At 44.2% G+C, this 25,560-nt stretch overlaps 1 protein-coding gene across 2 annotated transcripts in view; it reads left to right on the top strand.

Annotated features, from left to right (window-relative positions):
• The first annotated feature begins 24,679 nt into the window (after positions 1-24,679).
• LOC120901563 (zwei Ig domain protein zig-8-like) overlaps positions 24,680-25,560 on the top strand; it is a 51,007-nt gene continuing 50,126 nt past the window's right edge. The window contains exon 1 of one of the 2 annotated variants that reach the window (XM_040309599.1): positions 24,680-25,028. The gene's annotated coding sequence lies outside the window, so the exon portion shown is untranslated. Of the gene's footprint in view, positions 25,033-25,560 lie in introns of both variants that reach the window. The other variant, XM_040309598.1, reaches the window with a different exon arrangement.

Raw genomic sequence — 25,560 nt, 5'->3', positions numbered from 1 at the left:
GGCGAACCCTTTCATCCGGCTACCAGCTCATCAGTCCAGCGCTCCTATCCCACGTACTAGTGCGTCGGGGTGAAGAGCGCTTGCAGAGGAAGTTTGCAGGAGCAAAAGTGGAAGCGATTTTGGCAGACGAGAAGGGTAGAAAAATCGAGCCAAATGGTGAGGAAGCCCGGAGAGGACTTTCCATTGCTGCCAGTCTGCGTTTGCAGCTTTCCGCTGTGCCGAATGCGAAGCAAGTGCCACGTTCGGTGTGAGAAACTATTAATCGTTATTTCGAAAAGCCATTAAAATATAAGAAAAGGAAAAGAGTGCCACGAAAGCGAGCGGTGGGTGGGGGGGGGGGGGTGAAAGACAGCAAAACGGAAACAATTCCCATACATACCCATACAGATACACTGAGAAAAGGAGGAAAGTGTGGAGACGAAGCGAGATGAAAAGCACAACATAAAATCGACCCCGTTTTCCGCACACACGCACACACACAAGAGAGAAAGTGTAGCTCTTTTGGGGTGGAAAGCGTGAAGATCGGCAGAAGTGTTTTATAAATAATCTACAATTTTCTTCGAAACACAAAGACTTAGCCACAGTGTATGTGTGTGTGTATGTGCACCGTGAACCAGTTCAGGGAAGAGTTCAGCTGGCCACGTATACGGCAGCTAGGAAGCTGCCGTGCAAGGATTGAAAGGTTTATGTGCATCGAGCATGGTGGAATCGAAATGAAAAAAATACGTTTCAATTGAATTCAGCACAACAAATTCCACGCATTCGGTGCTGTTTTGTGTGTCGGCTTTGTCATTCACGATGGGTTGGACGCCAAATGGATTATTGGAAAATTTAATAAGCGTGCGACTGCATTTGACGTAAACAGTGATGGAGACGCCTAGTGTTTTACGTATGAAGCATTTTTGCAGAGCTTTGTACAAAGGTTCCAGTGAATGCTTTATGGCTCATATGAAACACATTGCATTCATGTATTATTGAAAACAATAAAGACATGAAAGCTATTTGAAATTAAACGCTTTTTGATATTCTTTACAAGCACTACTTACCTTCGTGCATGGAGGCGCCCAGTGTTTTAAATAAATTTCTTTTTCTGTATTTCATTTACATGTTTTTCTCCGTAAAACACAGGATTATAATGTTTATAATCCATTCAGATAGCACAAGCATCGGTCCAATAGGCTGATTGAGGAAAAAATATTGCAGTAAACCGTTCAGCTTGGTGACGCAGCGCATTCTAGTCATGGTATGGTGGTCCCATGCACGTTTCAACTCATTTAGCATACACATACACCCGGCCTACTGTGTTATGGTGTGATTGCTTTGCTTGTTCGCCGCTTGCTGGCAGGTGAGGGTTGCTGGAGCCAGTTGATTGTACAGGACAAATGCAGGCATCTCTTACACACACACACACACAGCCAACCCCTATATATGCATGAGTACGTGTGCGAGCGTGCAACTATCCCACAAAAAGGAGGAAGAAAACGAAAGAAAAAACACGGCACCAGCACCGGAAAGGTGGCGTGCAGTTCGTCATCTACCACGAAATAAGTGTCGACTTTCGACTTACGGTTTCCCGGGATTCCGGTTGGCTTGGAGGGAAATCATCAACACCATGCTTCCTTCCTGCTTGTTCCTTCGGGTTTCTACTCCTCTCGTTTCCCCCCTTTTTCTACCCCGCTTTTGAGTTTCCCGCAGTCGATGGGGTTCGATTGCCCGCTTGGAGCCACTGTGTGCAGGTGTGCGGGCGGGAAAATGAAGTCTTAGTCCGTCCTCGAAAGAAACAAAGCCAACCTGAAGGTGGTCAAGGTACCGACCTACACTCTGCTCGAACCCTTACCCAAGTGTGTGTGTGTGTGTGCGAATGTGAGATGCGTGTGTGTTTGTGTGTGTGTGAACGCTCGGATGAAAAGGGGATGAAAAATGGAGAAGAGAACACTACAACAGCACCGAATGCTGTAGTAAGTAATAGCACCGGGGAAGGAAAAGTGATAAATATTCATAACATCACTTTTTCTTCATCCACCTCCACCTGCGACGGGTGGGTGGGTAGAGAGCTCTCACCCTCCCCCGATTTTCCCCAAATCTTTCTTTAGCGAACCTTTTTTCCCACCGGAGCTGGCCGCCTTTGCGTTAGCCTTCGAGGGGCGACCAACGACGGGAATGGAAAGGGAACAAAAGGGGGGCCACGGGGTTTCCGGTTTGCCCGTGTGCGCTTCCCGCATCGACCACCGTGCCAACTCTACCGTGCTTCCGTATTCCGCCGGCATAGTTCCCGGACTTTCCCGTGTGGTTTAGTCGTATCAGGTTGCTGCTGCTGTTTCTGCGCTACTGCACTTTGCTTTGTTTCTGTGCGTCCCTTGTGTGTGTGTGTGTGTGTGCGAGCGCGCTAGTGGAAAGCTTTTGTGTGTGCGGGCTGTACTTTTTATCTTGAAGATTGCCCTTCTCACTTGAAGGGGTTCCTGCAGCTACAGCATCAAACCTTAGGATCTACGAGGGAAGGATTTCATCCAGCGCGATTGCGATTTCCAGCCTCGCCTGTGGACCTTGACGCATAGCAGGGGGCGCTTGGGGGCGGTGGGAAAGGGAAGTAGGTGGGAAACGAATGAAAAAAGGGAATACACAGTGAAGAAGGCGAGTAATTTCCACCTAGTACCGTTCTCAAGCACACCATCTGACCATCGATCCGTCTTAAAGCACCCGAAGAGGACGGGATAATCTTAAGTTTTTACTTTTTTTTATGTGTTTCCTTCTCTTTCACCCTCTCTTTTTATATACCCTTCAAAAAGTAGGGTTTAACATGATTGTATGTGTGTGTGTATGTGCTATAACGCACTGAAACCTCGGTGTGAGGTTGCTTTCGCTTCCAGCGCTCTGTTGATGCACCTTTTCACACCCAATCTGTTGGCGCTAGTATTTCTATTATCCGACAAAGAATCCGGTTCGACGGTCCGGTTGTGCCCTTTTTTACACATTTTTTCTTCTTCTCTCTCTGTCTATCTCTTTCTGTCCCTCTCTTTCTTTCTTTCTTTCGCACAAACACATTTACATCGTGTTCCCCCGGTTTAACATTGTGTTTGCATGTGTAGCAGAGGAGTCACACGTGTTGCAAAGATTTTTATTCCCCAAGCGAAGCTCCGCAGTGGGCAAGCTAGCAAAAAAAAAAACAGAAAAAAGAAAAGCGTCACAATCTTCATCTTCAAACCCCACAAGCGCACAAGCCAGATTTCAACATTTTCTTTACAGCCCCCACACGTTGCACCGCTGCACTTGTGTGGGGTTTCTGGTGCAGCAGCAGCAGCAGCAGCAAGTGTGTGGTTTTACTCCCCGTTTTAGTTTTATCGTTCGTTCGGATCGTGAGAAAATTCAAGATTGCACCGATGATGTTGTTGATGCTGATGATGATGATGGTTCCCGGCCACAGGTGAGGTTAGCACAGGGGTTACCGGGGCCGGCCAAGTTTTATGCACGCCATCATCGAAAGTACCACTTCTGGGTACTGCTGCTGCACCGGGTTAAATGAATCTGACTTTATAACTCGGGTAGCCGGGTCAGGGCATAGCCGCCGTAAAACAACTGCGGGTGTTGTTTGTAGGCACTCTCTCTCGCTCTCCCTCTCTCGCGCTGCGAGTTGGAGGTATTGGAAACAAAACAAAGCACACCGCACCGCAGTAGTGGTGGCTAGCAGTAGTAGTTACCTTCCGCACTGGGCAGAAACATCTCCAAACGACAAAGAAAACTAAAATCGCACGATCGCTTGCTGAGCGCTCGTTCAATCTAAAGCCATCGTGGCGGCAGTAGGGGAGAGTTTTACTCGATTTCTTCCACTATGGCCCTTTGCCACCCACCGCCTCTCACAACCACTTTGTGTCGGGTTGGATAACCGGGTCATTCGTCCTGCTGGCATCATTCTGGCATCCCGGGGCATGAGTTGTGCAGAAAGTGACTTGCCGGAAGAAATAAAACGAAAATCCCACCGAAATGGAGCAGAAGAAGTGAGTTGAGAAGATGGGAGCCGAAGGGAGCCTGCCTTATCGAGCCGTGGATAGTGGACTGGAAACGAAATAAAATCGATGAATAATGCAGCATGACAGAGGGGGGGGGAGATATCTTATCGACAAGTGCCGGTGACCGAACAAAAAAAAGCTCTACCTTTTTCGTCCCGTGTGTTTTCCCGCAGAGGTTCGCTTCGCGTCGCAAAGTTGAAGATGTCCTTCTGTGCCGACAGACGCCCAGCGCTTCCGAACGTGATGGGAAACGGGGCGACCAAACGCTACATTGGGATGAGGAATTAAGGAGGAAGCAGGGGGTAAAGTGGTCACTGGGAGGTGTTCGCTTTGTTACATAAAATGAAATATATTATAAGTAATTCCAATAAAATAAAAAGTCGTTGCCACCTAATTTTGGCTCTAAGTCATCAATTGTTGACTCTTGCAGGAATCACGATAATTTTACAAGGTATTTTTTTCAGATTTTTGATAATTTTAATTTTAAATATAAACAATACAACAACCGTATAATTTGACTGTTTTTTGAAAAAAAATAATGAAAATTTATAAATTATAGAGCCGTTGTTCTTGAGCAGTGTTATATATTAAATTATATCAATGAAATTATTCACTAATTAACTTAATTTTAAAAATGTCGGAACACACAGTGTCAGAAATTCTGTTAAATTTTTGTAAATAAAGCTATTGACTCACAGTCAAAAATGGATGCCTTAGAGATTAAAATTGATGCGTACTGTCAAAAATTGATGCCTTCGAGGAAAAAAAATTGGACACTCTGTCAAAAATTGGTGCCCTCGTGGCAAAAATAGGTAAGCTAGAGTCAAAATTTAGCGGCAATGATTGTAATACTTTTATAGTGAGATTTTGTTTGCATAGTAAGCAAAACTGATAAATAAAAATACACTAGTTCATGAAGCAGAAAATGTTTGCTTGTAGATTTTGTAGCATTTTTCACAGTTAACGCATTTTTTTATAAATGTGGCATTATAATCTGCATTTCTTTATTTTCTGTATTAATCTCAATGTTCAATAAATCGGTAAAAGTTTATAACCCAAGCACTATAAAATTCAAAACTACAACAGTTTAATCATTGCTGATCTTAACCCGACAAGAATGACCATTTGTCACCGTCCTCACCTAGCAGAAATTGAAGCGACGAAACTTACTATCCACGAGACATTCGACGTACCTTTGCTTGTTTCAATAGGTTTTACAGCAGCTTTCATTCGTTTCTTTGCCTCTGCTGTCCCAACAACCGTTTACGGCTCTGTATGCTTGTGTGCGTGTGTGAGTGTGCGCGTTCAGTTTGTGGTTTTGTTTTAAGCTGCCATATTTTAACCAAAAACTCACTCTTTGCATCGATAGCACGGTAGCACCAACAGGACCGGCAGCAATAAGCTAGCTCGGTTCGATCATGAATAAATAGAACCGTTCCCGACTCTCCTCGTGGAGCCGCTTACCCGCACGTTGGACCGTTCAGTTCTCTGCTCGAAAGCTTTGCAAAGTGTTTTCCTTTTTTTCCCACCCCCACCTGCTCGCTTTCAGCTTCCTTTCCTCGCTGCTTTTCATTTCGTGATGTACTACTAGTACACTAGGTTTGTGAAGCGCACGGGGCCAGCGCAAACAACAGTTGGTTTCGTTCGCAGCACTGAAAGATAAAGATCGCGCTCTCGTGGTTGAAGACAGAAACAACAGAGGAAAACAACCGCACACAGACAAAAAATCCACCAATCAAATATACAACCGCGTGTGCGGGACTCTTCAGTTAAGACCTATGGCAAAGAGTTGGGTTGATGTTACAAAAAAAATAAACCTTCGGATCGAGCACCGCATGAGGGGCGAAAACAAAAGCAAAAAGCTGCCCTTTCCTTTTTTGTTTTGTTTTATTCCATTTCCATACCAAAAAGGGCAAAGGTGGAGTGTATGGTGGGGCTTGTGCGTATGTAAGAAATACATTCCGATTGAGCCACCCGTCTCTAACGGTGTGCGAACACGGGCTCAATTCGATTCCGGATGGCTTGGTATACATCGGTAAGCCGAAATCGAAACCGACTCCGATCCGACCGCCAGTTTTGTGCACAGGGCTTTGCATATCGTTGAGGTTATGTATATCCCGTCCCCTTTGGGGTGGCCCGTGGAAACGCGTACCGACCTTTCCTGGATGCCAAGGGGAAACCATCTTAGCCGAGTGCACTGCACATTTTCCGGGCACAGCGGCGGCAACGGGGGACTGCTGGATTGACTCGAGGATAAACTAGAGTAATGCTTGTTTTGAATACCACAACAATGGCGTGTTTTCTTCTTTGGTTTGCTATTTTACAGCAAAAGAAAATCAATTTTCCTCCATTCCCTCTTACCACAAACACACACACACACACGCTCGTTTTGGTATTGAAACGCATCGGCATAATGTTACGGCGTGTGTGCTATGCACGGGAATGTGATCGGTTACTTGCGCATTGTGTGAAATGAATTATGTAGAAAGCTCACATTCGTGCGGGAATATAGAGCCCTAACGCGCGCAGGGGTGGAGCAGAGTCTCGCTTGACGGTTGAATTTGCATGTTTTATATTGTGTTGCTTTATTTTTTAACCGATTGCGATGAAGTGCTTTGCATCGGAAGGCAGATTACAAGAGTGACTTTGTTTCTTTTGGTGCAAAAAAATATATGTGCAAAAAACCAAAACCGAGTTTCCATTAGGGTAGAATCGATAGAAAAAGCTTGTCAATGGAAATGCAGAACATTTTATGCATATCGAACCATGAATACGGTTAGAAAATTGTTTAATGGAACGGCTTAAACTGAAACCATTGATTCTGCCAGTTATGAAGCAAATCTAATAAACCTTTTAGTGATTGTTAAATAACAGAATAGTAGTAAAATCATTTAAGAAAGGTATGATAGTTATCTCTTTTATTTTAATTTGCTACCGATTTTTATTTGCTTTAATGAATTGATTGTTTCTAAAACAACAAACAATGTATTTGATTTGTCTCATCCACACGTCATAAATTCATCCTAAACAACCTTCTTTAAATAATCTTTTTGGTCTTCAAAGGGCAGTGGTGTTCACAAATTTAATTCTTGCTTAAGGACCACAACACATGAAAAGAGCTTGCAATCATTTGACTGGTGTAACGAAGAGTTGCTAATTCCACAACTATACCTTTGCCTATCAATCAATTCCTAGATTTTCACCCAAAACACTTTACCAAAACAAGGCGAATTGGATATTAAATCAAAACGATCAAAAGTCCCTCCTCGAATCCAGACAAATTGCTTTAAACGCTGAAGCAAAATTAAAGCAAATCCCTGCTAAATAAAAATAACAACCACAAAAACATCCACACACACACACACATGCTTTCATACACATATTCCAGGAAGGGAGAAGCTTAATCTCATTGCCGGTCGGAAATCAACAAGCTTTTAAAGCGGAGCCGTTTACTTCGGAGCAGCAATTCTCGCACACTGCTGCCATGATTCACATTCCCACGACCGTTTGGAACAAAGAAACACTCACACAGACGTAGCTCTCCTTCAACGCTGCTTTGGAAGAGGGACGCAGACGATGAAGCACTAACAACAATACGATTCGTGGTTTGATGCTAAAAACTGTCACAATGATTTGACGCCCCTCGGAGAGCGCCGGTCTTTCCCGTACTGCATAAACGTCAAAACGTCAACCCCAGCACAGTGCGTGGGGAAGGAAGGAAGGATGGAACCGTTTACGAATTTCCCAAGAACGAACATGCCACTGCGCAAACGGATTGGCAGATTGGAGTGGAGTGGAGCTCGATTTTTCAGAAAGCTCCCGAAATGAGACAATACACAAACTTCTCCTGGGACAATTTGTAACATCGTAAAACAACTCCATCAATCAGGCAGCACAGCACGACCGTGCACGGGTCTGCCGGAATCGTTTGTCCACTTTTTGTTTCCTCTCTTCCCGTGGCTGTGACGTGTACGTTTGTGCATTAGTTGCTGCTTTATTTAAGCTGAAGTTTTCTGATTGGAGAGGTAGCGGAATTATAAAAGGACAGCAGCAGCAAGTAAAAAAGGTTTAATATAGAACGATTCTACCGAGCGATAGTTCCTTACTCGCCACAGCAATTGTGCCACCCGGAAAGATAAAACACCAGCCGCACACATACACACACACACACATACTCCCAATAAAGGTTGCCACTTCAACGGGAAAGCACACTTTACGAGTGGATACGATGGAAAGTGCACCGGGTCTCGCCGTCTCTCGCCAACTCTCCAAGGGCCAAATCCATTTAGTGAGCTTAGGAAATTAGTATTAGTTTGCGGGAACGTACCACTGCGCCCGGATTGTTTTCGCTTGACCCGCTGCAGAACGAACGAACGAACGAATGGGCCACTCAACGTGCCGCTGTGTCCCAGTGGAGACGCAGGAAGGGGAACAATTGTTTCGACCACGATCGTAACCGTTGAGGACAGCAACCAGCTTGGAAGTAGTTCCGCAAGGGTGGCCTTACTTTGGACTCGCTCAACTTTGTTCAAACGAACGGCTGTGGGAGAAGGTACAAATACTGTGCTTTTGGGAGATGGAATCGAGTGAAGCTTATTTGTAAATAATATAAAGCACTTCCCAGTGTAGGTGAACAATATAATGGCATGAGTATACTGTTGTCATGCTGAATGAAGTTTTGAGGCAAAATAAATTATAAAGGACCCTTTTTTAAAGGTCCTTTAAAATCGATTTCAACTTTTTGATTTGCATGTCCTACGAGCATGAACAAGTTAGTTGTGTCGTATAAAGAGGTTCGTCGCCTAACTCGATTGCATGGAAATACAGCACACGTTTACACCCTTTTTTCTGGATTCTCTTGGGATTACTTTTTCGTAGCAAAATTCCCCAAAAATCATGCCATTTCCCAACGCATTCAAAAGCGCTATTCTTTCCCACTAATCCTGAACCACTTAAACTTTACCTTTCACAACCAACGATCGTGTATGGCACAGACTCCTTCGAACCCTGTATACTGCAGTCTACTACAACAGTTGGAAACGAAAAAAAAAAACATTGGACACAAAATGACAAAACACACATAAGTACGGTTGCCTGACCCTGGCATCCTCTTTCTTGAAGTGTGCACTAGAAGCGTCGTCCCCGGAACTTGGCTCCCGCAAGGCAACATTTCGGCATTCTTCAACACGCTTCCGCTCTTCTGCTTAATCCAGCTGCTTTCTGTCTATCGGTTGACCACCCCCGGGAACGCTCATAGACACAAACACACATACGGCTGGGAGAGGACCGTTGGAGTGGTGTCGGTGTGATATACATTACAAAAAGATTCCCCCCCTCCCCCCGTTGCCCACCCTTCCCGGAAGGAGGATAGGGATTATGGGGGAATGGCAAAAAATGGGGGGGAAATAATTTAAATAACAATGGTTACGTTATCCTGCGACCGAGCACACATCCGAGCGCCCTGTAATTTCTTCCTATTTCCCCTAGCCACGACCGTGCTGTAATGCTTAAACTTGAATTGTATGCGGATGACACTTGCTCGCCGTAACGCTCTTAATCGGGCACAGGGAACCGAATAAAGAAAGAGAGCGCAGGACGAAGTAGGAACACAGCGAATGAGTAAAAAAAGTTTAAAGGTTGATTGGAAGGCAACACTTAAGAGGAAGAGAGGGATATAACAAAAGAAATGTATGCTCGAAGGGGGCGAGAGAGAGAGAGAGAAAGCGTGAAGAATCGTGTGCGCTACACTTGTCCCGGTGAGGGCAGTGGGCGCTTCCCGGTGAGTGATAGAAGTGTCCCTTGGCTTGGAATATATGCAAGCTTATATTTAAATTTTTAGTCCCAACCGTTCAAAGGACGTTAAAAAGTTAAAAAGCTTCGGTAGAATCGATAGGGAGAGGATGGAGCAAGAAAAAAAAATGCAAATATGCCGGTACCCGGTTACCGATTATCGGCATACGATTAGCATGGATAGAGCGGCCATTGTCATTCCTACCCGTCATTCCTGCCTGTCTTGCCCTTCCAGGTACGGTGCCTTGCCACCCACACATTTTCCATCGAATGAGGGACAAAGGGAGAGAGAGTAACGGGGCAAAAAAAGGCACACGCGATCGAGCGAGTCTCGAAGCAAAAGCGCAACCCAAGGCCATGCGAAAGCCAAAAATTGCGAAAAGTGTCCCCAGGAAATGTCAGTAAATTGAAAGGAAAAATAACGGAAACGATCCAGGAAAGGCGACGTTCCGTACACACACACACACACACATCCACACTTGCAGATACAGCCATACAGAGACACATTGTTAAGGGGGCTGGAAAATAAATCTTTTCCCAATCGAATAGCGAAAGAGCGTTCAGCAGCAGCAGCAGCATCGACAGTGGTTCCATTTTTTGAGTCCAGTTCTACGAAACCGGGAAACATTCACCGCGCGCTGAATGCGACCGTACGGGAGGACGCCTCCCCACCGGTGGGTGATGCAGGTGATGTGCAACAGGGGCAACAGGAAGCTGTCAGCTGCTGGAATGCAGGGCAATTTTTAGATTTTCCTCTCGTGCTTTTTTTTCGTTTGGTTTGCGTTCGCTTTCCCGCTCGCGTTCCAGGCAGCAGGGAAGCTTTCCGTGAATCATTCTATTGCTTTCGGCGTTACATGCACCATTTCAAGCGATTCGGGTCGCAACTACTCGTAATACGCATACTCTCAAACACGCTCAAATACACACGCACACACATTAGCGCTAACTACGCATACTGTTGCTGTCGCGTACACGTTTGCGCCCATTGCAAACGGTGGAATAGAATGGTGAAACCAATAGCGCGGTGGCAAAGGAGGGAATAAGAGAGAGATGAATAAAAGTATGTATTGTGCGGCCTCGCAGCACCTCGGCACCGGTACACATTGGCGAACTCGTGGAGCTTTGACATGACTTTACCATTTGGACCATGCTGGCGACACACAACACAATGCCAGTGCCGTGGTGGACCGCTCGCAGCGGTCCGCGCTGTACCGCTGCTGGACATTGGTGAAATGTTTTAAACATAAAAGTGTACACAAAACAACAACTTTCTGCACCTCTTCGCATGGTGAGCGGACGGGCGGGTGGGTTGCGTGGTGTGGCATACGAAAAAGTCAAACCAATGGCTAAAACAGAGCGTAAAGCTGGAGGGCAGATGGGGACGGTATTGCCGGTGTGAACAAGGGCGCAGATTCGCGGGCCGATCGTATCCTTGGGTCCGGCGATATTGCTATCTCGGTAAGCGGAATGTACATTAAAGTGGGGAGCACGTGCAGGGTTTGGCAGACGCTTTTCGGTACATTTTGCATAAAATGTTGGAATGGTACAAAAAATACAATATTCTCAAATGGAGGTATGTAAGTGATGAAGTGTTTTCATTGTGTATTTGTTTCCTCCAAATCAATACTGATAATATGGTAATTAGTACTAAAATGGTAGTTAGTAGTACTTTCACTGATTCAAAATTGCCAATATAGAGAAAAATCTGCCAATAACCATCATATTGTATTAGCAGTTTGTGGTAAACTTTAGCTGAATGTATTTGTCGTAAATTTTGAAACATGAAACGGAAAAACGTTGCAAGGCACAAACAAACTTGACAAAGACTGTTCCGGAAATACTGAGGATGGACAGCTATAGTTAATTCTAGATAAGATCCTGCATACACATAACAAGAAGTTACTTGGAGTATCTCAGTAATTAATTTTACACTGAAAAAAGCAAATCAAATCAGACCAAAGATAGAAGCTTGGATCTTACATGAATCGTGGTCGATAGACGACAAATGTCCTTTGCTCACTAGGAAGTAACTAACCTCCTAAAGCAATAGTATTAGTATTTTGAGCCACGAATAAATAAGTATTTTTTTACAAAATGTGTCAAAGCTCGTTTTAACAAACTATGGTATTATTTGTACTACTTATTTCTTCGTGCTATTCAAAGATAATTAAAATTTTGTGAAGTGTTCTACGTTTGGGCCTTCGAACCGGAATTCTTCATTTTTGTTCAAGCTAAATGTGAAAAAAAATTAAAACAAAAAAATGATTTGGTGTGATTGTTGTTGCTTATATTTGTTATTTACTGTAATTCTAATTCAACAGATCGTGTGTGGCCCCCTTGAAGCAATTTTAATATCAAATATCTTAAATTAGTACAATCTTGTCAAGTCGATAAAGGACACACGTAACGAATAAAACTTAGAAAAGCAGATCGTGACATGGGAGGTTCGCAACGATCACAGACAGCATTGAATTTACGACACATAACGAGAAAAGCATCGGAGTAGTGCCGGCGAGTCGATCCGGTGGTCGAGTATCCCAGTTATAAACTGTCGCTGTGCGTTGCTGTTGCGTTGTTTGAGAGTTTCTTAGCCTTGTAACGCACAGCGACAGTCGTATTCCCCTCGGAGTCGCCAAGGATCGCTGAGCAAAGCAGGAAAATTTGTGTTGAATGGATTCCAATCGGGATAGGGGCCGTGCGGCCCAAGGCCACAGTACGACAGACGCGTACCGAACCGTTCGTAGCAACGAACAGTACAACATCTTACACGAGAAAGGATCGTTTATTCCACGCACAAGATGCTTGAGCAGGCCTAACAGCTGGTTCCCTGACACAGCTTTTACGCTCAAGTATGGAGCGCGCGAATGGAGCTCTGTGTGAAGCATTCAGAGTTTCTACTGACCTTTTTAAATACAAATCAGTGAGTTATGGTTTTCATCAACTTAGGATGAAATTTAAAAAAAAAGGATAAAAAGTCCAGCATTTTTTACCATTCGCATGAAAATTAAATAATACAATGCAGCAAGTGCAAGCAAAGCTTAACAGAATAAATGTCAACCCTGCATATAATCTACTAACCCTGCATTTTAAATCTCAGTGACTCCGAAATACATGCCCAACCCCTGATGTCCCTGTTGTGCTCCGGGAAATCCACAGCAACCATTACCATTACATTTTGACAAACGGCATCACATCCCGGGGCATCAACCTTGACTAGGAGCGGCATTCCTTGCCCACCCTGCACCACAAGCTGCACGTAAACGGAATGACGTGGAAGAAAAAAACCCCTCAAAACAAAACACCCAAAAGGATGCAAATCAGCTACCGCAAAGGTCGATACGGATGCTGCTGTTGCTGCTGCTGCTAGCTGTGCTGTGCGTATCACCGCAAAGCTGCCTGCAGCCTGATCAAATACGCCGCGAACAATTTGTGTGGTAAATGCGCAGACAAACATTGATTCACCAAAATCATACCCGTGCCGAGCCCGAATGTTTGCTTTAATTAAATGCGTGTGCATGGCATTCGCGCTTGGGCAGTTGGGATGGAGGCAAAAATTATCGCGGTCAGTTCATCGGTCAGCATTTGGTCAGCAGGCTTGATTGTGTACGTGTGTGTGTGTGTGTGTAGTGTTTTGCCGGTGGAATGTGAGGATATTAGTCAAAAATATCTGTTCCGAGCAGTGGCAATGGCTGTTGCAGATCAAACAGTTGCAGCCTGTTTCGAGATACAAGTTCGAGAATGCAAAACTGCATAAAAAAAAGTGCAAGCTCCCCCAAACCGTTCCCGATTTCGGATTATTAACTATCTGTCACTATGTAGCTACACATTATTCCGGTTTTGTGTGTTTAAGTGATTCGAATGAATATCGCACATGTAAAGCAAATCGATAATGATCGCAAATGAACCGCTGGTCAGGCGTGCGCGGGGGTCAGTCCAACCCGAGCCGTGCGCACTCTACGGTGCGGGGGATGCGCACGGCTGGCCAAGCAAATTGGTTCCTGTTTCCAATTCGGCTTAGCCGTATTATCAAATTAGGACGAGTAAACTTCCGCACAAAGTGAAATTCATTACCGTGCAGCCGTGAAAGCGCTCGGTCGCGCGTCCGTGTGTTTGTGTTTGTGCGTGTGTGTGTGGGAGAGGAGGAACAGGCGCTCGACCGCGCTTTGCTTTGAGCTGGTGTAAACAACAATAAAATGCAGCCATAGCATACGAGCAGCTGGAAGGAGAGGGGTTTTTTGCGGAGCGGCGGCGGTTTCAATGAAGGACGAAGGACGCTGTGCGCGCGGTTTTCACTACGCTTCGCTTGGCCTGGCGTAATGCAGCAGTTTGCGCTTCGGTTCGCGGGCAAACTTCATCAGTAAAAGTGATTTGTATGTACTTTGTACCACCGATAGGGTGCAGCTAAATCCCTACTGTTTGTGAGGTGGGTAGCCAGGGGTTGGGGCGTGAAGCTAGGAAATGAAAATGAATGTTTCACCTGCAAGTGTTTGCGCTCGCGCGAGATCGTTGTCAAGGCGTGGGCTTGGGCGAGCCCGGCTGCATGCATCGAGTGCACTTGAAATGGATGTAACCAGATAAGTGCATATGCTAAGCAGCTTGTTAACGATGTGTTGCGAGTGTGCGTGTGTACAATGAGATGTCCCGCTTATCAGCCCGGTTGCATCGCTCTGCCAAGGTGCCAGATGGCATTATGTTACAAGTGGACATCAAAACACCCATCGAGAGAAGACAAAGCCCGTTTGCGACATTGTTTGCGATGTGGTGCGATGTAAAGCAGCATCAGTCAAAACCCCCTTCGGCTCTTCATTCCATTCCATTCCCAGGATCCATGCCACCGTGCTGGTGGGTGTAAAAATGATACCAAAACGCGGCACGTCGCACATGTTCGTTTGATGTTTGCATTTATTGGCCGTTGTTTCCCACTCACTCACAAGTGGATGTACTGCTCCTTACCATCGCGTCGAATGCACTTTTATGTATGCCCCTTTGTTTCTGCATTCCCAACCATTAGATATGGGGTTTGGTTGTGGGTGTGTGTATTTTTTCTCTTCCTATAATTGTTTTGCTTCCCTTTAAACAATTACCTCGACAGCGCAACACTCGAATTGTACCAGCTCAACAGTTAATTAATCATCCGTGCGCTCATCGGACAAGTGGATGCCGCTGCTGGTGGATTGCTGGCAGTAATGCAGCGGAAAAGAACGACGACTGGAATGTGTTCCACTTGAGAGCAGATCAGTTAATTCAAAGAGGGGAAGTACGGAGAGGACAGCCCCACTGTATGGATGCATTCGGAGGTGGAAGCTTGTTCGGTGCAAGAAACGGGTGCGTTACATTTTATCCGTTTGAACTCATTCTCGGTACGTTGTGATCGATGATGTGTTTGAATGTGTGTGTGTTTGTGTTTTTTCACTCTCTCCTTTGTTCTATTTAAGTCGCTCACAGTGAAGTGATTGTTGAAAGAAGCTCAAGCAGAAGGTTTTGCAATCACTGCTTAGGAAAGGATTTAGCATCTTTTTTTGTTGCCCCCGACAATAGCCACTGTAATTAATTTTGCAATGCAATAAAGTGCACTTAATTATCGACAAGAAATGGTTGAGCTTTGTTACGAAGCGAAGATATAAACTGTTACTCGTCTGCTGACTTGCAAGGAAGTGATGTAAAAAAAATTAAACTTTGAGAATTTGTTTGGCAGAAGGAGATAATTGTTGCAAATTAAACAACACTGCACTTAAAGATAATTCGTGTTTCAGCTTCATTCATGAGCTTAGATTAATGTTTAAATGCTCAAAAGCTCAGTTAGACTTCTCACACAGAACGGATTACATAACATAGAGAGTAAACGATAAAACGACAACAATTGAACGTGCTTTGTTTGGCAGAACTATCTTAGTTTCAGTTAAATAACGTTATGTACTGCTAAATTTATCGCACGACAGATTTGCGTAATTATAGCATGTAACTAGGAGTTAGTGAGATCGGTGTTATGGTTCAAGTTATTGTAAGATTATAGGGTAAGTTCAATAAAAGCAATAATGGTTGAACCACGTAACAAGATTACATTTCAATTTTTATAAAGAGAGAAGGAAACTTGTTCGATTTGAGAGGAAGTTGCACCTGTGGAATCATGTCTTGCTTCTACATCGCCTACCACAATTATATGGACAGCCGTTTTTCGCGATATGCAGAAAATCCATAAGAGATAGATAAAAACAGTCAATGTATGAGTTGTGCAAAATACTATTTTACATCTTTTAATATTTTTTTCAAAATTTTTAAACACATTTTTACACGACTTATGACGAAAAAACAAATTTATGGTCGTACCATAACTATAAAGACACTTCAAAAAACAGGTTTTATGTGCTAACTAAAGCATTTAAAAATCGTTCAAAAATATAAATAACATATTATACAAAGGTTTTAAAGAAATACATTTTTGAACGATTTTTAAAAAGTGTTTTCATAACTTATTTTAAGGTTTTATAAGTTTTATAAGAGTAATTATCAAAATATATTTCTTTCGAATATCAAAAAATTTCACAAATTTTTTTTTCGCCAGTAATGATTGTTTTGAAAACGCAAACCAAAGCATGTAAAAAGTTTTTCAAAAATTATTTTGAAATTGCCATGAGAACCTTATCAATTTTCTGAACATCGGTTCAAAACTGATCCGATCAAACAAAAGCGACACAAAAAGCTCAACAACGATTTTTTAGCAGAATCTAAATATTTGCTGCTGTTACGTACATAGTTAAGGAATGTAATCCTAGTTCGATATTTTTTTCCTCCCACCACCCACTTCACCATCGATGTTCTCTTAGACCGCTACAAAGTCGCCGGTAGCTGTCTGCTTGTGAAGTTTAGTCGTGAATTCGTTAGGTAGTTTATGAGCCTAAATCAGGACTGGCTGAATTAGTGATGTGATATTTACATGTATTAGATAAGTATTTGTAAAGTCGGTAAGAATATATGCAAAGAGTAATACTCTAGGCTCGTTGCAATGGAATATCGTGTTCGTCTGCACTTCCTCCAAAACATTTACTGCCGCCTTCGTCAAAAGTCGTGTAAAAATGTGTTAAAAAATTTGGAAAAAATATAGAAAGATGTGAAATAGTATTCTGCACAATTCATACATTCACTATTTTTATCTATCTCTTATGGATTTTCTGCAAATCGCGAAAAACGACTGTCCATATAGTGGTGGTAGGCGCTGTATCATAAAATCGGAAGAGAAAGGAATTCAAAATCATTAAACTAAATGGGAATCAAACAAAAGCAGGAAGACGTTGTTAGTAGCAGGAAAGTTTTTTTTTTATAATTTGCTTCGACAATTTATGGCTCTGATACTACATACACTAAATGACCCTTGCCACTTAGTTCTAGGTATTAAACTAATATATCCTATTTCCATGTGCGAACGAGTCCAAAGTCCTAGTTTTGAAGCTCTGTGTAGGCAAATGAAAGTCAAATGATTTGATATGAGAATCGAAATGTCTGCACATTGTCAATAGAGGGACGTTGTATGAGGCTGAAGTTCACCTATACTCATTGTGCAGAAATGTACGTTGTCTAGCATCGTTGAGTTCTAGCTGGTGCATAAATGGGAATGTTTTTTAGCAAATCTGGTGGGTCGAACTCATGTCTCGGCGAAAACACACTTTGTGCAACTACTTTTCGGCGCTTTACGTGAGTTTGCAGCCCAAGCAATAAACATCGCGTGCGGTAGTCAGGCTTATTTAATTAACTTCCTCTCCAAGGGAGGCAACGCACCACGTCTCTAGTAAATCTACGTTGCACAGATATAATTTTCGTACAGAGCCCTATTGTTTAAGGACACTACAGTACAAAGCTAATCTCAAGGATGGATCGGACTAGACAATTAAACAATGACTTTACACACAGAAAATCTCAGGAATTCAGTAGATTGTTCGGATAATTATAGCTAAATTACACTTAAACATAAATCAATGACTAGATTCACTGATAACTGCAAAGAGAAGAAGTATTTGCAACAATGTATTTGCAACGGTGTACTTGCGCTTTTTTTCTTGCCAAAATCGACTTATTAATTTTTTTTATAGGGAACTTTCACGATTGTAGCTTGTAGCGATGGAAAGTCATCGCTATTTTCATTTCAATTTTTAAACAAATAATTGGCAGGCTTATCGCCCGCCATTACCATTGCATCGAACCATTGCATACCATCAATACAGTTTTCAGGAAATCAGGGGTTTCTTAGTAATTGTACTCGCTGTTACGCTGAACTACCGTTCACTATATCGACAACAAAGTTTCAGCTCTAAACCTGCATGAGGATGCCAATATTTTATACATGAAACAAAATACACTAGCGAGAATTTACATGGTTTCCCACGATTTATTGGTTGGTTCCCATCAATTTTCAATTTAGCTTTTGGAAGCTAGACAAATTTTCAAAAATAAATGGAATCCTGAATATTACTGCCATGTCCATATCATGCGATTTTTTAACGATAAACTTTTGTAGTATGCAATCAGCTGTGTTTTTCGTCGAACGTTTGTTCGATTTTGAATGCAATATTCAATATTTTTCCGTTAAACATCTCTAGGAAAAGCTTAACAAAGATGGAAACAGTTGGAAAGATTTGTAATAACAAGAAATTTGCTTCAAGTACTTACGACTCCCTCTGGCTACTTCCATCGTTGCGTTTGAATAGTCCATGGTGCAAACAACAACAAAAACACTTAGATATCATTTAACCCAAACTTGGGGAAAGCTCTCAAAGCACATTAAGCAAGCTGAAATTCATATCCGGCCGAAACAAAATTAAAATCAGACCGCATCAAATTTCCTCCCATTCAGTTTTCCTCTTACAACAACTACTTTATGCCACTGCAATGCATAATGCACACTGGCATCATATATCGCATCCAGGAATTAATTTTTCCTGCGCATCAAAGTTTTCGTTGGCGAAATGAAGCATTTCGTAACCGTTTGTCAGCACCCGACACGGCTGCCCATGCACCACGAGCCTTACCGCGAGCTGTTTTACATTGTAATAAAGTTGTTCGTTTGAAATACAAAACCCCCATTACAGCAGCAGCAGTAAAAGTCAGCGAGCAATAGTGAGCTTTTCTCGGTGGTACGGAGAGGAAATCAGATCAGGCGAAAAGGGTGCTTGATCGATGGGACTACTTTCGTGATTGAATTTTTAATATCACTTGCCGTGCACACCCACCTCGGTGCACTCCATTTAACCCCGCTGGGGATGAGCGGGCAACTGCACTTCGCTTGTCCGCTTTGCTGCGTAAACAATATTCTTCCTCCCTGCGTACGTTTCGTACGCGCCACTTTACGCAAAGGCGATACAATTACATCAACTTAACAATAAATTAAACGCAGCATCCGATTTTGCTGCCCTTTTTGCACTGTACCGTTGTACCGTTCTGTGCTGCGCTTAATTGTGGGATTGTTTTGTTTAATTTCATTTCGAAAGCGAAAGAGGGAGCGCTTTTCTGTTTTGCTACTTTTTCTTTTGCACGCGCGCGCTCGGTTAACCCACTTGCAGCAAGCTTGTCATGGATGTGCATTTTCCGGCACCCGTTGCCCGTAGTTCGTTGAGTCGCTATTGTTCTCGGTGGGTTTTTTGTTGTTGATTTTTATTTTCGGTGTCATCGTCATGTCCATCCGAGCGAGCGCCCCCTTGGGACTGCATTATAGGGAGACTCCATCGCACACACGTGTGTCCACACCGCGTGGATCAGCGATCGGATAGTGTGCGTTTGCCTTTTTTTGCCATTTTGTCGAGCGTTGGGATGCAGTTGATTCGTTCGTTCGAGGGTTCGCTATTCATTTATTTCTTAAACCACCGCGCGCGCTCGTTAACCGTCACAAATCAAGCAGCACAAAAATGGTGCAGAAAGTCGCAGGACCATACTCTCTGGACACAGGCACGAGGCCCGAGGGCGACCGTTCGAACCAGGATGGAATGTAGCTTTTCCTTTTTATTTCTGAAATTTGTTTTCGGTTGTTGGCTGGTTGGAATTTGCCATTTTATCCGTACCCGTTTTCGCTTGTTTGTTTCTGGAACAGTTTTGAATGTTGTGCATTTTTGGAAAACTTTCCCTCGCCAAAAAAGGCGCCTTGTTTTTTCGTAGAAGCAAAAGGCATGCGAAAAAGGAAAACAGCATAAAACATGCGAGTGCTGTGTGTTGAGGGAAGCGTTTTCGGTTCGAATGCACAACCAGCCAGCAAGCGGCACAGAATGAGTGTGAATGGGAGAGAAGAAAACGGAACGAAAAAAGAAAAAAATGCATACAAATAACAGGAAAAATAAAACAAACTTCAACCCGTATATTGCACCCATACATGCCAGCGGAAAATGGGGAAGGAAGAGGAAAAACTTTTCCCAAACGGAACAATAAGAATAAATTGAGTAGTTTCACCGAAAAGCGAAACGAATTTCCGACGAATACGGTGACTAATGAATAGTTTGTTCATTAAAAGTAATACGAGTTTTTTTTCTGCTAGCATTGAGTTCTCGGCAGGAAAGGGAGTAGTCCTGATAGTGCAGTACAGCCCGTACATTGCAACAGAAAATGTAGCTCCTACTGCACCATGTGAATTTATACTAGAAGCTACAGGGCTGGGCTGAGCACGTATCGAGGGGGGGGGGGAGAAAAGTTTCCCCAAAATCATTGCTAAGATGTGGGTAAGAGGTAAGAGCGAAAATGGGGGAAAAGGAGAGGGCCACTGGTAACCCCTTTTTTTCGAATGTCACTTGATAAAACTCTCTGCAAAACACCGGTAGGCTCCCCCCGGTGCGACAAGCTCTCTCACTTCTAATGGTGATGGGCATGGCACCCAGTTACAGCGAAGAAGAAGGAAAAAAGAGTTTCCTCCTAAATGGATCCATAGACAGTCCAGCTAAGCGGATCGGCCCAGTAACGAACGAAACGAACATGAAACACACAGTCACATCATGCTGAGCCCAAGAGCTCAAGAGAAGGGTGGAAAGAGACGGTTGCAAGCGGAATGGAGAAAATTTGAGAACAATTTTGTGCCTTCAGGATATGCATTTAGGAGGTACACGGCTGTGCGGATTCATGTTCAAGTGCTGTATGGTGTGGTGGAGTGTGGAAGGTTAGGTGCAGACAGAAGGAGAGAGAGAGAAATACAAGCAAAGCTTTCAGACTTTGTGGACAATCAGTTGGTTTGTGTTGCTTACAGAGGCTTGTTTAAAATAAAAGTGTGACTCACGCATTGCTGTTGAACGATAAATCGCCAATCATTGTAATTGAATTTGTAGAAATGAACTAGGCACAAGCTCCTAAAGAAAATATATTTTAAAACAAGTTTAAAAATAATATTCTATAAAAAAATAACTACTCCTTCCGAACAAGAATGTGATGAAAAGTAATGAGAAACAGATTATTAACTTAATTTTAGACTAAATAGAGCAAAGAACTATTATCCTAGTACTGTTTCCATATTTTGCTATACATAATTAATCAATTTACTACTTTTGTACAAAAAAAGCGACGAAAACCCTTTTTTATTTGTGACTATAATCTAAAGTTGCTAGATTAATTCATGTTTTCAATTTCTTGTTTTCTAATCATTGAACATTATTTAACGTAGTTTAACGTTTGATTTATGTATTTAGCTTAGTAATTGCCTACTTCTTATTTTTGTCGCAAAACAGTTTTTGTCTAGTGGTTTTCTGTAGATTTTCTTCTTCTTTTTAATCTTACTAAGACAGCCAGGACAGCAACCTTAGCATTTGTACAGATCATTTAAGCCCGTTCGAACAGGTTCTGCTTCTGTGAATGACTTTGATTCTTAGAAGAATAAGTCAAACAGCAGGAGGACTGGTCCCGTGGTGCAGTTGTGAAGTAAAATGACCCATCAACTTACCTGTAATGGACTTACATCTTGTATCGATCGAACGCCGGAGACGCATGTTTAATGGATAAAACCAAATAAGTCACAGATTAGTGTGCCTAAGGTCAGACTTTGCTGACCGATTACTGTTGTTAATGTCCGTTTTACAAGTTGGTCCTGTTATCGCACAGGAATTTGACCTTGACAGACCTCAAAGGACTTTAATTTTAAATTTTTTGCTTGATACTAACATTAACTTTGATAGCTAAATTGAAACAGAAATGGTAAAAAGAAGGCAAACTTTACTACTTTCCCGTGTGAAGCCAAAAAACCGTTCAATATTAGTTTTTGAAGCAAATCGCACTCGCAAAACCGAACGTCAAACTTTGTCACACAAAAATTCGCAATAAATCAATGCAAATGAGCTATAAACTGCCGTTGCAAGGGTGAAAAAAATACCAAAAATCCATTCCACCCGAGAAGAAAACCCCCTAAAAAAGGGTATTTCATTTCGCTTATCTTTCAAACGACAACGTTTTTCTCGGACCGTTTGCGGGTGCCGGTCCACACACTATCCCATTCGAAAACTTCCGTGCGACCAGTTTTCATCCGCTCGGAGTGTATGTGTATGTGTGTGTGTGTGTGTGCTTGTGTCCCACATCCCCCTCCCCCAACCAAAACCTCCTCGAAGCGAGTGAAGAAGCGAGCGGACATTACAGTCCTACGGGCCTCTGATGATTAAGTTGTTTGTACATTATGCTGTGTTGTTCCGTTTACCGGTCCCGGTTCCCAACGAAACGAACGGTCGGATGCTTTCATTGCGCTAGTGGTAGCACCCAACACACCCAAACCTCTCCCCTTACATCCAACGCCCCTCCCCCCACGTGCGGGTGTTCTCGTGACTAGAGGGATGATTTTTTTTTCTTTTGTGCTGGACAATTTTTTTCTGCTGTCATTTGTCGTTCCAAGTGTATGTGATATTCGTTTTTCGGTTGTTTTCTTTGGGTCATTCCCCCATCTGCTCCCTCTGCTTCCCTTTGTGTCCGAAAAGCTTCTGCCGCAAATTTTCCCACGGACATTCACTCACGTTCTGCATTCCTATCCTTCGCTCGCGCGCTCACTCACACGCTCGCTCTTGATTTATAAAACTCTCCACTAACACTCTTTCTCTCACTGTCTCACCACCACGGCCCAGTTTGTACAGTTCCAGCTCATCTCTCGCAAGCGCTTTGTCCTGTGCCAAATAGCGCCCAGCACCCCTCCCTCAATTTCGATTGCTCTCGTTTCTCGTAGAACAGGGACCATGCTGGGGAGTCGCGAACAGCGAGCACGGCGGTATGTTTCGGGAGTTTTGTTTTGCTCGTCACTATCGTTCCCATTTTGCAACGTTCTCCGTGTGGCTTCGTTAGCTCAGATAAAAAGGAAAAAAAGAAAGAAAGACATTGCACCCAAAAATTGACAGCAGAAAAATTGTCCACTTTTGTGACAGGAAGTAAGCGGGTTCACCATCATCAACACTGAAGCTGACCGAGCTGACGGAGCATAGGATGGGAAAGAGGTCGTTTCTCGTGCCGAGAGTGGAACGTCTTTCCTGCACCGCGCTTCGCGCTCCCGCTATCACGGCTAATGGATCTTGCTCGAGAGCATCGAGGTCCCGCCGTAAAGCGACAAATCTGCTCCGTTAAGGAGTGGACCGTATTTGGCCCGTAAAGCTGGACCGTAGCGACGGCGAACGGTTCCGACGAACCGGGTGCAAAAGATGTACGACCGATGATGCCTGGGAAGTGCCAATGCACGAAGACTCCATCCATTACGTAAGAGCATCCGGACCTAACTCTATGTTTCCCCCCTTCGCGTCCGCGCTGATGATGCCGTTACTTGCGCTCGGCTTGACTTATTTAATCGGATATCAGATTCTTATCGTGTTTTGGGTGCCTTGCTTGGTGCGAGTACTGCTACTCAACCTTATGCATGAAACCTTCGACCAGCAGCACGCAAAAACGGCGATGCGGCGAAACGATCATCCACCCCAAAGGATTATGTGCTTTAGCGTTTCTTATTTTGCTCCATTTGCCTTCCCTTGAACCGTCTTCCATGGGGGGGCTCAAACAAGGGGGTTTTCTTTGCAGGTCCGGGAGGTCTCAGGATGTGGACCGTAATAAATCGCCCGGCCTATTGAAATAAATGCAAACATGTTAAAACGGTGATTTACCGTGGCTAAGGCGCGCTGCTGCTGCTGCTGCGTCGCAGTGGCGAAACTACGGCAACTACCAGCTTCCTGTGGCTAGGTCAGGGACGAGCGCTTTGCACCGAGGTGGCATGGTATGGCAAGAGCCCTTTCCTACACAAAAAGGAAGAGCGAGAGAGAGACCGCGAGTGAATGAGTGAAACGGAAAAAAACGGAGGATAAAACGCATCGCAAGATGTGGCTCTCGAATTCGGCTCGTTTTCGAGGGGGGTTTGTAACGCTTTTTCCCAGCCCAAACAGGACCAACCCCAACTCACCTTGGTGGGGCGATGTTTTATGTGAAACAATTCAAACAACCCTTAGAAGTGTCCGCTCTCTCTCTCGAAGTTTGAGTAGCAATCAAGGAGGGAGAGTAGCCGAGAGCTCGAGCGCATGCGTTTGAGGTTGCCTTTTTCGGACAGCTCCACAGTTCGGAGTGCGAGTCTCTAAGGAGCCGCTCTTTCGCTCTCTTTTGCTCGCTCTTTCACTGGAGCTTGCGCTCGTGCCTTAGCTGTACCTTTACCAACAGTGAGCGTGCGCTCTCACCATAACTCACCGCTCACCGCTAACCTTGGTGACCGAGCACACAAACACACAAACTCCAATGGCGCTCTCACCGACCGTTCAACGCCTACTGCACGCGCTCACGGGCTCTCCACGGGCGAGCAGCAACAGCAGCAGCAGCAGCAACGCTGTGCCGAGTGCCGTTTTGGGAGCACACAAAAAAGCGAGGCCCCAGCCGAACCCCCAGCGAGCGCCTTAGCGGCAGCGGGGCACCAGGAATTTCTAGGACTCGCGTGTGCGTGTTAGACGAGTGTTGGCAGCCGTACCGTGCGCACAGTGTGGACCGTGAACCTCCGTAGACACCGTTGGCTCCGTTGCCCCGTTTGGCTCAGCCAGCTTTTCCCCCAGTTCCCAGTTCCGGTGTTTGTCGTGTCCGGATTGCTTGACAAAGAAAAACAACCAGACCACCCGTTTTCCGGCTGGTTTTGCAGTGTTGCGTGGTCGTGGTCGTAGTCTGGTGCGAAATTCTGCAATTGTGCAACCCGCAGCGCCGTTGAGCGGCCATCCAGCCTGGGGGGTGAAGATGATGTGACCGACCCACGAGCGTCTGGGGGGAGGAGAACGCGAGAGCGACTGGGTGGGTGTGTATATGTGTGTGTGTGTGTTTTCTTGTTGTGTTTTTTTCTTCCTCTGTCTCTGTACCTATTTGCCCTCCAAGGTGCTTGTGCAGCACACGAACACGAACAACAACAGTCAGGCTGGGAGTCAGGTTTGGAGGTTGACTCGGAATCAGCAGGACGCAAAAGTGTGGTGGCTCCGTGTAGGTGGCCTACCGTGGCGTGCGTGATTGTCGTGCGTGGGTCTTTTTTTTTTGCTGTGTGTGTATTCTTCTCCATACCCCATTTTCACTGTGACTGTACGGCCGTAGCCGGACGGCCATCAGTCATTTAAGAGGATTATCATCGAAGGCACGGTCAGCAGCAGCAGCAGCAGCACACAAAAGCCGACGTAATCGAGCGAACGATTTACCTCGGCACGTATAATTAAACACGTTACGAGGGCAGGCATTGCGGTGTATCTATGCGTCTGTGTGTGTGTGTGTGTGTGTGCGTGTTGCAGTGTGTTTGTGTGTGGGTGAAAAACAGTGCAAAAGGAAGGTAAAATATGGA

The sequence above is a fragment of the Anopheles arabiensis genome, chromosome 3, assembly GCF_016920715.1.
Source record: "Anopheles arabiensis isolate DONGOLA chromosome 3, AaraD3, whole genome shotgun sequence".
NCBI lineage: Eukaryota > Metazoa > Arthropoda > Insecta > Diptera > Culicidae > Anopheles > Anopheles arabiensis.
This window is presented reverse-complemented; position numbering and strand designations above follow the sequence as displayed.